This window comes from Sapajus apella, unplaced genomic scaffold, assembly GCF_009761245.1.
Source record: "Sapajus apella isolate SASKATOON/1434 unplaced genomic scaffold, GSC_monkey_1.0 scaffold116, whole genome shotgun sequence".
Taxonomy (NCBI): domain Eukaryota; kingdom Metazoa; phylum Chordata; class Mammalia; order Primates; family Cebidae; genus Sapajus; species Sapajus apella.
In genome coordinates this window covers 516291-528638 of record NW_022437056.1, presented here as the reverse complement: position 1 = coordinate 528638, position 12348 = coordinate 516291, and the positions used below count along the sequence as shown (strand labels likewise).

At 44.2% G+C, this 12348-nt stretch overlaps 1 protein-coding gene and 1 pseudogene across 3 annotated transcripts in view; both read right to left on the bottom strand.

Moving 5' to 3' along the window:
• The window catches only part of DLGAP2 (DLG associated protein 2), a 533037-nt gene that overhangs the window by 54583 nt on the left and 466106 nt on the right, over positions 1 to 12348 (bottom strand). The window lies entirely within an intron of this gene.
• Positions 826 to 1366, bottom strand: LOC116538035 (annotated as a pseudogene).

Below are 12348 nucleotides of genomic sequence, written 5' to 3'. Positions count from 1 at the left end.
CACTGTTGGTGGGAGTGTAAATTAGTTCAACCACTGTTGAAGACAGTGTGGCAATTCCTCAAGGATCTAGAAATAGAAATACCATTTGACCCAGCAATCCCATTACTGGGCATATACCCAAAGAATTATAAATCGTTCTATTAGAAAGACACATGCACTTGTATGTTTACTGTGGCACTGTTTACAAGAGCAAAGACTTGGAACCAACCCAAATGCCCATCAATGATAGACTGGATAAAGAAAATGTGGCACATATACACCATGGAATACTGTGCAGCCATAAAAAAGGATGAGTTCATGTCCTTTGCAGGGACATGGATGAAGCTAGAAACCATCATTCTCAGCAAACTGACACAAGAACAGAAAACCAAACAGCGCATGTTTTCACTTATAAGTAGGTGTTGAACAATGAGAACACATGGACACAGGGAGGGGAATATCATACACCAGGGCCTGCCAGGGGTGGGGGCTAGGGGAGGGATAGCAGGCAGTGGGGAGATTGGTGAGGGATAACATTAGGAGAAACACCTAATGTAGATGATGGGGTGATGGATGCAGCAAACCACCATGGCATGTGTATACCTATGTAACAGACCTGCACATTCTGCACATGTACCCCAGAACTTAAAGTATAATAAAAAAAAAAAAAGAAATTAGCAAAACATGAAAAAAAAATCTGCAACATAGCAATCCAATGGATCAGTAGGATACAATTATGCTCCGATTCTTTATGAATGCAAAGCTTCTTAGATGAAAACCTAGATGAAAAACGTTTTTTTTTTTTTTTTTTTTTTTTTTTAATTCAAGGTTTTTTTTTTTTTTTTTACATCTATTATGCCATGAATTCATAGGGAATACGTTCCCGCAGCTCAGGCTCCTTCCCATTGGTTCTCACAAAGTGTGCTTCTCTGGGTGGAGCAGGCTGGCGCTGCAGTTGGACCCAGGTACCTTTCTCTTGGGCCTCTTTCTTTTTCTGATCATTTTCCTTCACACGTTTTAGGAAGCGATCTCAGCTCTTAGAGTGCTTGATGTGCTCAATACGCACATTAATTCTCACGGCAAGAATCTTGCCCTTAACTTGTTTGTTTACAACAATGCCAATAGCATGCTGGGTAACATTGTAGACTCTTCCAGTTTTGCCATGATAACATTTGTGGGGCATTCCTTTTTGAACAGTACCCATTCCCTTGATGTCTACAATATCACCTTTCTTATAGATTCGCATATACGTGGCCAAAGGAACAACTCCATGTTTTCTAAAAGGTCCAGAGAACATGTATTGAGTGCCTCTCCTCTTTCCCTTTGTGTTCGTCATTTTGGCGAATTACTGGAAGATGGCAGTTCTGGCCGAAAGGCGAAAAACACGTTTTAAAGGAATCGTTTTTTCAGTGGAACAGTGGAAAGACCAAGAACTGGAGGACTGGGGAGGCTGTTTTTTTGAGATGCTGTGAGATGTACAGCAGGCAGCACTGGTGACACGTCTTCACAGTGTGTCTCCCTGTGTGCACATGTGTACTTGGGACACCTAAGTGTGAATGAAGTCTGTACTGAAGCTCTACCAGAATGATATTTTTACTACCAAGATTTAGAGGGAGGGCTAATTCTGTAGCTGGTACTTTGTTTGATGATGAGAGAGTTGATTTTTACCCCTGCGCATGACAAACTGAGTGCACAGACAGTGATCTATCCACTAATATATCTGACGTTATCAACGCCTCTTTTCTAAGGAAAAGACAGTGACCTTCAATTAAAAAATAAAAGGATAGAGCAGAAGCAACTGGCAAGAGTTAAAACGATGCTTCCCTCTGACTTCCACCTCAGAGTCAAATGAATACACCCTAAATAATGTCAACATCTCCTGTAAAGTTTGATCAGAAGGTTGGAAGGCCCCAAACCCACACTATAGATGACATAGTCTCAATCTCAAGGTGACTCGAATGGAAAAAGGATTACAGGAATCCACCCCCACAATTCACAGACCAAGCATCTTGACCCGATCTCTGAGAGACAGACCCATCAGAGGCAATAAATCAGGGCTCCTTGGGCTGGAGTCACTCTGTGAACCTCCAGAGCCCATGTGGATCAATAAGCATCAATCTGAGCCAGCCGGGTGTGAACGACTCCTGTGGCCAGGAAGCTGGCAGCCTCTAGAGAGCAGTGAGGGTGTGGGGTGGCCACAGGATACCCAGGCTGTATTCTGTCCCCACCACAGGAAGCCCTATGACCCCAGGCACCCACAGCCTTCCGGTGAGAGGAATGGGGACTGTCAGCCCCCTACCCCACCCACAGGGCTAGCACTAAGAACCAACATGACACCACGGTGTCTCCACATGGGCAGCATCTGTGCATTCCTTCCTCATCCTAGTCATTGAAATAGATATGTTTCAAATCCCCTGTTTACAGTGGTACCCTGAAAACGAAGTGCTTCTGACAAATTAGAAAAAGGCTCATGACAGTCCTCTGGGGGCACCAGGAAATTGTACCTCTCATGGGCCCCAGGCAAAGGGCACATGGACAGGAAAGGCTGGTATGACAAGAGCACAATGAATCATCCCTGGTACAGCCTTGAGATGCGAACGATGACGGGATGATACACAGGCCAAGGAGGCAATCTGCTTTGCTTTTCAGAAATGCTCGTAACATTTTGGTTCGCCAGCTGGTCTCATTACTGTGTCTGTCTCACATGTTATTCTTTATTTTAAAATAAAGACCTGACCCTAACTTCACGAGCGACAGAAACAGATGATGCAAATTCCATAATGAATGAAGAGAAGTTCTATGTAAGTGCACAGAAAGGATGGATTCATCCATGTACATGTCCCCAAAAATCTGTGGACTGCCTACCACTTCCTAGGTGTTGCTCACCTGACAAAAGTTTTCATTCTTTACCTTGTCTCTGCCCTCCTGGAAATTCAGAAAAATCACTCACAAAATGAAGGCCATTTACAAGTGGGCAGGAGAACTAACAGCTGTTTACAGAGAGAGAATCCTTCTTACTCAATTGTTTGTCCCTTGTTTTCATTAAAGAAATCAACAAACGTCTGTATCTACCATGTGCCAAGCACTGTTCTAGGCACAGGAATTCAGCAGCAAGGAAAATCCTGCCCCCATGGAGCTTATATTCTAGTGGGGGTGGGGGGACTCACAATGAACGGAACAAATTACTAAAACATACATAATAGGATGAGGCTCACACAGACCAGACACTAATGGGACTGTCATTAGTATCTTTAGGCAAGAACCTTGCTGTGTGTAAAACCCAGTCTCCTTTGCTGCCCACACCAAGGGTCTAACATAATATTCACTTAGCACCAGGTTTATGGAATTATTTATAAAAGGAAAAAAACACAAATATCTCTTAATTCCACACTGGCATGTTAAGGAGTGTATGATCAGAAAAAAGCCAAGCTAATTCTCATGGAAAAAGAGAAAGACTCGCTGGGCAAATGGGGCTTGCAGAAACGAGCTGTGTGGGTGCCTGGGGCAGGCTGCCTGCCTGACCTGGGTCTGATGAGGCTCTCTGAGTGCTGCCTCATGCAAAGGCTGGCGCTGAGGGATGTCTGACCACAGGTACAGCAGGCAGCCTGCCTGGGGTGCTCACACACAAGACTGTCTCCCTCCACCACTGGCTTTCTTTTTAACTTGAAAAGTTGACTTCCAATGAGCACACATCCAGATGGAGAATAAAACCAAGGTTTTCAGCTGCCCAGCAGTCGCTTGTGAGTCAGACATCTTCCCCTGTTATTTTACGTGGCCCTGGGTGGTTCCGTGATGCAGAGGATGGAGCTGGGGGCTTAAGCGGCTGCAGCAGGGCCAGGCAGGAGCCTGGCGGAGTGGGGAGTGGCGGGACTTTCAGAAGGAATGGAGCAGCAGCTCAGCTGGGGTTCTCAGCCTGTTGCTTGCCAGGAAGTTCCAGTCTCTTGGTGATGGGGGAGGTAACTAGGGGAGCTGGACCCCTCCCCCACAGCTGGAGCCACAGCAGAGAGCTGCTCTGTGCAGGAGCCTCAGGATTTAGAACTCCGTGTGGACGTGACCATGGCTGCCGATGGGGCCAGTGCTTCATTCACTTGGGCTCAGGACACCCGGTGAAGACGGGCCACACAAAGTCTAGTGGGTCAAGATTGCCAGCCACATCTGTGTATGGCTCTTGCTTCAATCCTGGCCCTTCTGCTGAGAGGCATGGGTGGGGCGGAAGAAATATGGTATCTGAGTTTTTGCAAAGAATCTGTAAACCTGTTTATCTTCAGAATGTGGACCCTGGACAGTAAGTTTGAGCAAGCGAATATGTGTATCTGTTAGCACAATTCCCCAAATTATTCCCCATGTAATCCCAAAACTCTGCTGAGCAGGGGTTTTCTTGGTGGTGGATGCTGGAGGCAGACATGGGAAGCGGCAGCAATGGCAGCAATGTCTCTGCTGTCCTCCCACCTCTGCTCCAGTGATTGTTACCCAAGCTCCTGTCTCTACTCTTCTCATGTCTCCACTCCAGAGACTATCACCCAAGCACCTGTCTGTGCTCTCCCTGCCTCTCTGCTCCAGTGGTTGTGTGCTAAAGGTTCTGTTTTCTCTGTCAAGAAATGCAGAAACAGATTCTGAGGATCTTTTGAAAAGCACTCAGTATCTTTCTCTGGAATAGCCAAAAAATGTCAAATTCATTTCTGTTAAGTGCCATTTGCCAGATAACATGTGTGTTTTAGAAAACCCTCAGATAAAACCTCCATCCACAGAATAAGCATGTGGGAGACCACTCCTGGGCCGTATAGTTAAATCAAGATCTAAACTTATGCTGTCAACATTCAGAAGAGAAAGGAATTTTGACCATTTTATGAATCACAGAACAGTTTGTAATAATTCAGCATTGATTACAAGAAGGGACAAAAATTTTTGAACATGATTAACTTTTCATGTATATGGAGCTTCTAAATCTATTTTCAATTCTATTTCCTTTCCTTTTATAAAGCATCTCTCCATTATCTTACACATATTGGCACTAAATACATATTTATGAGTTTGTTCATTGATTGTATGATTGATTGAAATGGTTGTAAAGTAATGACCTGCTGTAAACCAATGAACGGATCCAAGAAATAATTATTTTTATTACAGAAAGAGATTAGGAGCATATCCCGCCACTGTAAAGAACTGGAAATGTAACCAGCCCCCATATTTAAAGTGTAGGACATTTCCTCTAGAAATTCAGTGAATCTGCAGTTGCCTATATCAACCACAGTCTTTTAGTTGACTTAGCTAATGAATCTTTTTCTTATCTTCCTTATATGCATGGTAACATTTGATACTATCAATAATTCCATTCTTTATCTCTTTCCTTCTTGGCTTCCAAAACTGAATAAATAAACAAACAGAGATATACATATTCCCCACGCTGAATCCACTGCGACTTTCAAAGCTCTCCCATGACTTATGTTTAAAAAGCACAGCATGATCCTGTGTCTTAATGGCTATGTAGTATGACATAAATTGAACGTAATTATTTTTAAAAGGAGTGTTTTTCCTACATCCATATATATTTCCTTTCCATATAACTATTTCCTTACTATATTTTATTGCCACCTTCTGTGTCGTTTGGGGTATCAGTAAAACAAATCTGACCACCCAAGTCCCTAAGACCATAAGCCAAACTTGCCATGTAAATTTCTAGCACGCTATGTGTTTGGTGTTTGAAAAGGGGTTCAAAGGTTAATTCAGAGTAATCAATCACATTCAATCCCTTGCTTTAATTTTGGGAACATTAAAATGGCCTAAACAACTTCCATTTAGCCTAATACCACTGTTGAAAATATAAATAGCCAGCAATAACTAGATACTGGGTATTGAGTAGCTCTGGTAGCTTTGAAAAGCAAAAAGAATTTAGGGTTCAGTTTTTCCTTCAGTTAAAACATATTTTTGAGATATAGCTTTGGCTTTTGCACATCTTAAGTTTTGGGTAAAGGCAGTTATTCAGATTCAATGTATATACCTGAATAATTTTTACTTTTTTTGAGAATAAAATTAAATTTTGAAGGATCACAGGCAATGATTTTTCAGGCCCCTCTGGACCTCTCCCCAGTCGTGTATTCAGACGCCTCCCAAGAATGACCCAGTGGTGGCGGCTGGCTGGTCCAGGAAATGCCTGCACTCTACTCACATTGCAGAATACACCTTTGTGATGGGATTTGTATGTTTTTCCCCACAATTCTTCCCATTTCAAGTGGGATCAGGAGTTCTTCTTTTTGGAGGGATCCATGGGAGGAAGCTAATCCTAAGATATCCTCTCCATTGGCAAAGATCACCTTGACTTTCACAAAAGCCTGAACTCAGCAGAGAAATGACTGAGGGGGCCAGGGGCCCAGGGAGAGGAGGGAAGGGGCCGAAAGCCAAGGATGATGATGCCAGAAAAGGGGCCCTGAGGGTCTCTGAGCAGCTGCACAACACGGCCCTTGTCCTGATCAGGCCCCAGGGAAGATGGCAACCCCAGGGGCTCCTACATACAGAAGAGGTGTGGGGACCTGGGGACAGCTGGATGGACCAATAGTCTATGACCAGGAGGCTTCCCAGATGCCTACAAACCTCCTGGGAGTCCTGGCATTGGTACTGCCCTGGGTTTAACCTGAAATGACTGAGGCGGGGTTCCACAGTACATCAGGCAGGAGGGCGGGAATTTAGAACGGAAATTAAGTTGATTTAAAAAAATGATGTTATTTCTGGCACATGTCAGTTATAGAGGATTGAATCATGTCCATGTAGAACATCTGATGAGGAATGCATGGCTGTCCCTGAATAAGTATTGTCCTCAGAAAGGAACTCTGCACCTGAATAAGTACTGTCCTCAGAGAGGAGCTCTGTACCTGAATACGTGCTGTTCTCAGAGAAGAACTCTGCACCTGAACAAGTACTGTCCACAGAGAGGAACTCTGCATCTGAATGAGTACTGTCCTCAACTTTGCAACCGAATAAGTACTGTCCTCAGAGAGGAACTCTGCACCTAAATGAGTACTATTTTCAGAGAGGAACTCTGCACCTGAATGATTACTGTTCTCAGAGAAGAACTCTGTGCCTGAATAAGTACTGTCCTCAGAGAGGAACTCTGCACCTGAATGATTACTGTCCTCAACAAGGAACTCTGTACCTGAATACATGCTGTTCTCAGAGAAGAACTCTGCACTTCAACAAATATGGTCCTCAGAGAGGAACTCTGCACCTGAATGAGTACCATCCAAAGATAGGAACTCTGCACCTGAATGAGTACTGTCCTCAGACAGGAACTCTGCACCTGAATGAGTACTGTCCTCAGACAGGAACTCTGCAACTCAATAAGTACTGTCCTCAGAGAGGAACTCTGCACCTGAATGATTACAATTCTCAGAAAAGAACTCTGCACCTGAATGAGTACTGTCCTCAGAGAGGAACTCTGCACCTGAATGATTACCATTCTCAGAGAAGAACTCTGCACCTGAATGAGTACTGTCCTCAAAGAGGAACTCTGCAACTGAACAAGTACTGTCCTCAGAGAGGAACTCTGCACCTGAATGATTACTGTTCTCAGAGAAGAACTCTGCACCTGAATAAGTACTGTCCTCAGAGAGGAACTCTACACCTCAAAGATTACTGTCCTCAGAGAGGAGCTCTGCATCTGAATGAGTACTGTCCTCAGAGAGGAACTCTGCACATGAATGAGTACTGTCCTCAGACAGAAACTCTGCACCTGAATGAGTACTGTCCTCAGACAGGAACTCTGCACCTGAATGAGTACTGTCCTCAAAGAGGAACTCTGGAGGGATAGATCCAAGATGGCCGTTTAGGAACAGCTCAGGATTGCAGCTCCCAGTGAAAGCACAGAGGGTGAGTGAACGCTGCATTTTTATTGCCCACAGACTAGGCAATTCCCAGGCGGAGGAGCTCCACGGGTCGCCAGCGCGGCTGTTTCGGCCAGCGTGGCTGTGCCGGCTGGCGCCGCTGCTTTGCCCTGCACGGCTGCTTTGTCGGTGCCCCGGAGCAGCGGTTCTCTGTACAAAATACACTGGTCCGGGTGCCCCTTTGGCTGGCGATTGGAGCCACGGGAAGTCGTCCATTCGTCTGTTTAAAAAGGGGACTGAGCAGGGAACCAGGACAGTAGATTCCAGGGCAAAAAAAGTGCCACGAATCTCAGTGCCACTGTTTAAGCCAGCGCAGTGACTTGCCGCAGGGGAAAACACTCAGACCCGGAGCCTCTTCAACAGGCGACTGGAGCACCAACTTTAAAAAAAAAAAAAAAAAAAAAAGGCTCTGAGGCAGGGAGCCAGCAATCAGGCTCGGCTGGTCCCACCCCCACAAAAGAACAGCAACCAGAAACTCTCTGGATTGAGAGTTTCACAGCAAGCGCAGCTGAACCCGGGACAGTCCAGCTCTGTGGGGGAGGGGCGTCCGCCATTACCGAGGCAGCCCGCCACTACGGATGTAGTCAGCCAATGCTGAGGCAGCCTGCCATTGCCAAGGCAACCCGCCATTGCTGAGGCAGCCGGCTGTTGCCAAGGCAACCCACCATTGCTGAGGCAGCCGGCTGTTGCCAAGGCAACCTGCCACTGCAGAGAGACTCCGCCTCAATAGAGGCGGGCCACCATCGCCAAAGCAGTTCTAACTACACCCATATAAACAGGACTGCAGGGAAGTTCACTCGGCAGCTGGGCGGAGCCCACAGCAGCTCAGCAAAGCCTCTACAGGCCAACAGTGACTAGGCTGCCTCCTTGCTGGGCAGGGCAGCTCTGAAGGAAAAACAAGAAGGCAGCAGCATAACGGAAACTCATACATAAAGCCCTAAATCCCTGCGACAGAGCACCTGGGAACAAAAAGCGGTTTATGAGTTCTGCTGCAGTAGACCTAAACGTACCAGCCCAGCAGCTCTGAATGAACAACGGAGCTCACAACTCAGCATTTGAGCTCCTCTGAAGAAGAGACCGTCTCCTCAAGCAGCTCCCTGACCCCTGTATATCCAAAGAGCCACCTCATAAAGGAGAGATCAGATTGACACTAGGCGGGTATCCTTCTGGGACAAAGATAGCAGAAGAAGAAAACTGGTAACAACCCTTACTGTTCAGCAATTGCTGCAGGTGATCCCCAGGCAAGCAGGGCCTGGAGTGGACCTCAGCAGGCCTACAGCAGAGGGGCCAGACTGTCAGAAGGAAAACCAAGAAACAGAAATAACCTCATCATCAACAAACAGAACGTCCACTCGGAGACCCAATCTGAAAGCCAGCAACTACAAAGACGACAAGTGGATAAATCCATAAAGATGGGAAGAAACCAGTGCAAAAAGGATGAAAACACCCGAAACCAGAACACCTCTCCTCCTAAAAGGGATCACAACTCCTCACCAGCAAGGGAACAAGGTTGGAGGGAGAACGAGTGTGATGAAATGACAGAATCAGACTTCAGAAGGTGGGTAGTAAGAAACTTCTGTGAACTTAAAGAACATGTTCTAACCCAATGCAAAGAAACGAAGAACCTTGAAAAAAGATTTGATGAAATGATAACGAGAATGGACAAAATAGAAAGGAATATAAGTGAATTGATGGAGTTGAAAAACACAAGAACTTCGTGAAGCATGCACAAGTATCAACAGCCGAATTGACCAAGCAGAAGAAAGGATATCAGAGGTCGAAGATCAACTCAATTAAATAAAATGGGAAGGCAAGAATAGAGAAAAAAGGGTAAAAAGGAAGGAACAAAGTCTCCAAGAAATGTGGGACTATGTGAAAAGACCTAATCTACGTTTGATAGGCTTACCTGAATGCGACAAAGAGAATGAATCCAAGCTGGAAAATACTCTTCAGGATATTATCCAGGAAAACTTCCCCAACCTAGCAAGGCAGGCAAATATTCAAGTCCAGGAAATACAGAGAACACCACAAAGATATTCGTCAAGAAGAGCAACCCCAAGGCACATAATTGTCAGATTCACCAGGGTCGAAATGAAGGAGAAAATACTAAGGGCAGCCAGAGAGAAAGGTCGGGTTACCCACAAAGGGGAAGCCCATCAGACTCACAGCAGATCTCTCAGCAGAAACCCTACAAGCCAGAAGAGAGTGGAGGCCAATATTCAACATCTTTAAAGAAAACAACTTTCAACCCAGAATCTCCTATCCAGCCAAACTAAGCTTCATAAGTGAAGGAAAAATAAAATCCTTTGTGAACATGCAAGTACTCAGAGATTTCGTCACCACCAGGCCAGCTTTACAAGAGCTCCTGAAAGAGGCTCTACACATATAAAGGAACAACCAGTACCAGCCACTCCAAAAACATGCCAAATGGTAAAGAGAATCAACACAATGAAGAATCTGCATCAACTAATGGGCAAAACAGCCAGCTAGCACCAAAATGGCAGTATCAAATTCACACATAACAATATTAATCCTAAATGTAAATGGACTAAATGCCCCAATCAAAAGACACAGACTGGTAAATTGTATAAATAGCCAAAACCCATCAGTGTGCTGTATCCAGGAAACCCATCTCACATGCAAGGATACACAAAGGCTCAAAATAAAGGGATGGAGGAAGATTTACCAAGCAAATGGAGAGCAAAAAAATAGCAGGAGTTGCAATTCTCATCTCTGATAAATTAGACTTTAAAGCAACAAAGATCAAAAGAGACAAAGAAGGACATTACATAATGCTAAAAGGATCAATGCAACAAGAAGACCTAACGATCCTAAGTATATACGCACCCAATATAGGAGCACCCAGATACATATGGGAAGTTCTTAATGACTTACAAAGAGACTTAGACTCCCACACAATTATAGTGGGAGACTTTAACACCCTATTGTCAATATCAGACAGATCAACCAGACAGAAAATTAACAAGGATATCCAGGACTTGAACTCAGACCTGGACCAAGCAAACCTAATAGACATTTACAGAACTCTCCACCCCAAATCCACAGAATATACATTCTTCTCAGCACCACATCACACCGACTCCAAAATTGACCACATAATTGGGAGTAAATCACTCCTCAGCAAATGCAAAAGAACGGAAATCAAAACAAACAGTCTCTCAGACCACAGTGCAATCAAGTTAGAACTCAGAATTCAAAAACTAACCCAGAACCGCACAGCTTCATGGAAACTGAACAGCTTGCTCTTGAATGTTGACTGGATAAACAATGAAATGAAGACAGAAATAAAGATGTTCTTCGAAACCAATGAGAATGAAGACACAACATACCAGAATGTCTGGGACACATTTAAAGCAGTCTCTAGAGGAAAATATATAGCAATAAGTGCCCACATGAGAAGCAAGGAGAGATAAAAAATTGACACCCTATCATCAAAACTGAAAGAGCTAGAGGAGCAAGATCAAAAAAACTCAAAGTCTAGCAGAAGACAAGAAATAGCTAAGATCAGAGCAGAACTGAAGGAGATAGAGACATAAAAAACCCTTCAAAAAAATCAATAAATCCAGGAGCTGCTTTTTGAAAAGATCAACAAAATAGACAGACCACTAGCCAGATTAATAAAAAAGAAAAGAGAGAATAACCAAATTGATGCAATAAAAAACGATAAAGGGGATATCACCACAGATTCCACAGAAATTCAAACCATCATCAGAGATTATTACAAACAACTCTATGCACATAAACTAGTAAACCTGGAAGAAATGGATAAATTCCTGGACACTTGCCTCCTCCCAAGCCTAAAGCAGGAAGAAGCTGAAACCCTGAACAGGCCTATAACAATGTCTGAAGTTGAGGCAGCAATTAAGAGCCTACCACCCAAAAAAAGCCCAGGTCCAGACGGGTTCACAGCCGAATTCTACCAGACATACAAAGAGGAGCTGGTACCATTCCTTCTGAAACTATTCCAAACAATCCAAAAAGAGGGAATTCTTCCCAAATCATTTTACGAGACCAACACCATCCTGATTCCAAAACCCAGCAGAGACTCAACAAGAAAAGAAAACTTCAGGCCAATATCCATGATGAACATAGATGCAAAAATCTTCAATAAAATACTGGCAAGCCGATTGCAACAGCACATCAAAAAGCTTATCCACCATGATCAAGTAGGCTTCATCCCGGGGATGCAAGACTGGTTCAACATACACAAGTCTATAAACGTAATTCACCACATAAACAGAACCAAAGACAAAAACCACATGATTATCTCAATTGATGCAGAGAAGGCCTTTGACAAAATTCAACAGTCCTTTATGCTAAAAACCCTCAATAAGCTAGATATTGACGGAATCTATCTCAAAATAATAAAAGCTATTTATGACAAATCAAAAGCCAATATCATCCTGAATGGGCAAAAACTGGAAGCATTCCCCTTGAAATGTGGCACCAGACAAGGATGCCCTCTCTCACCACT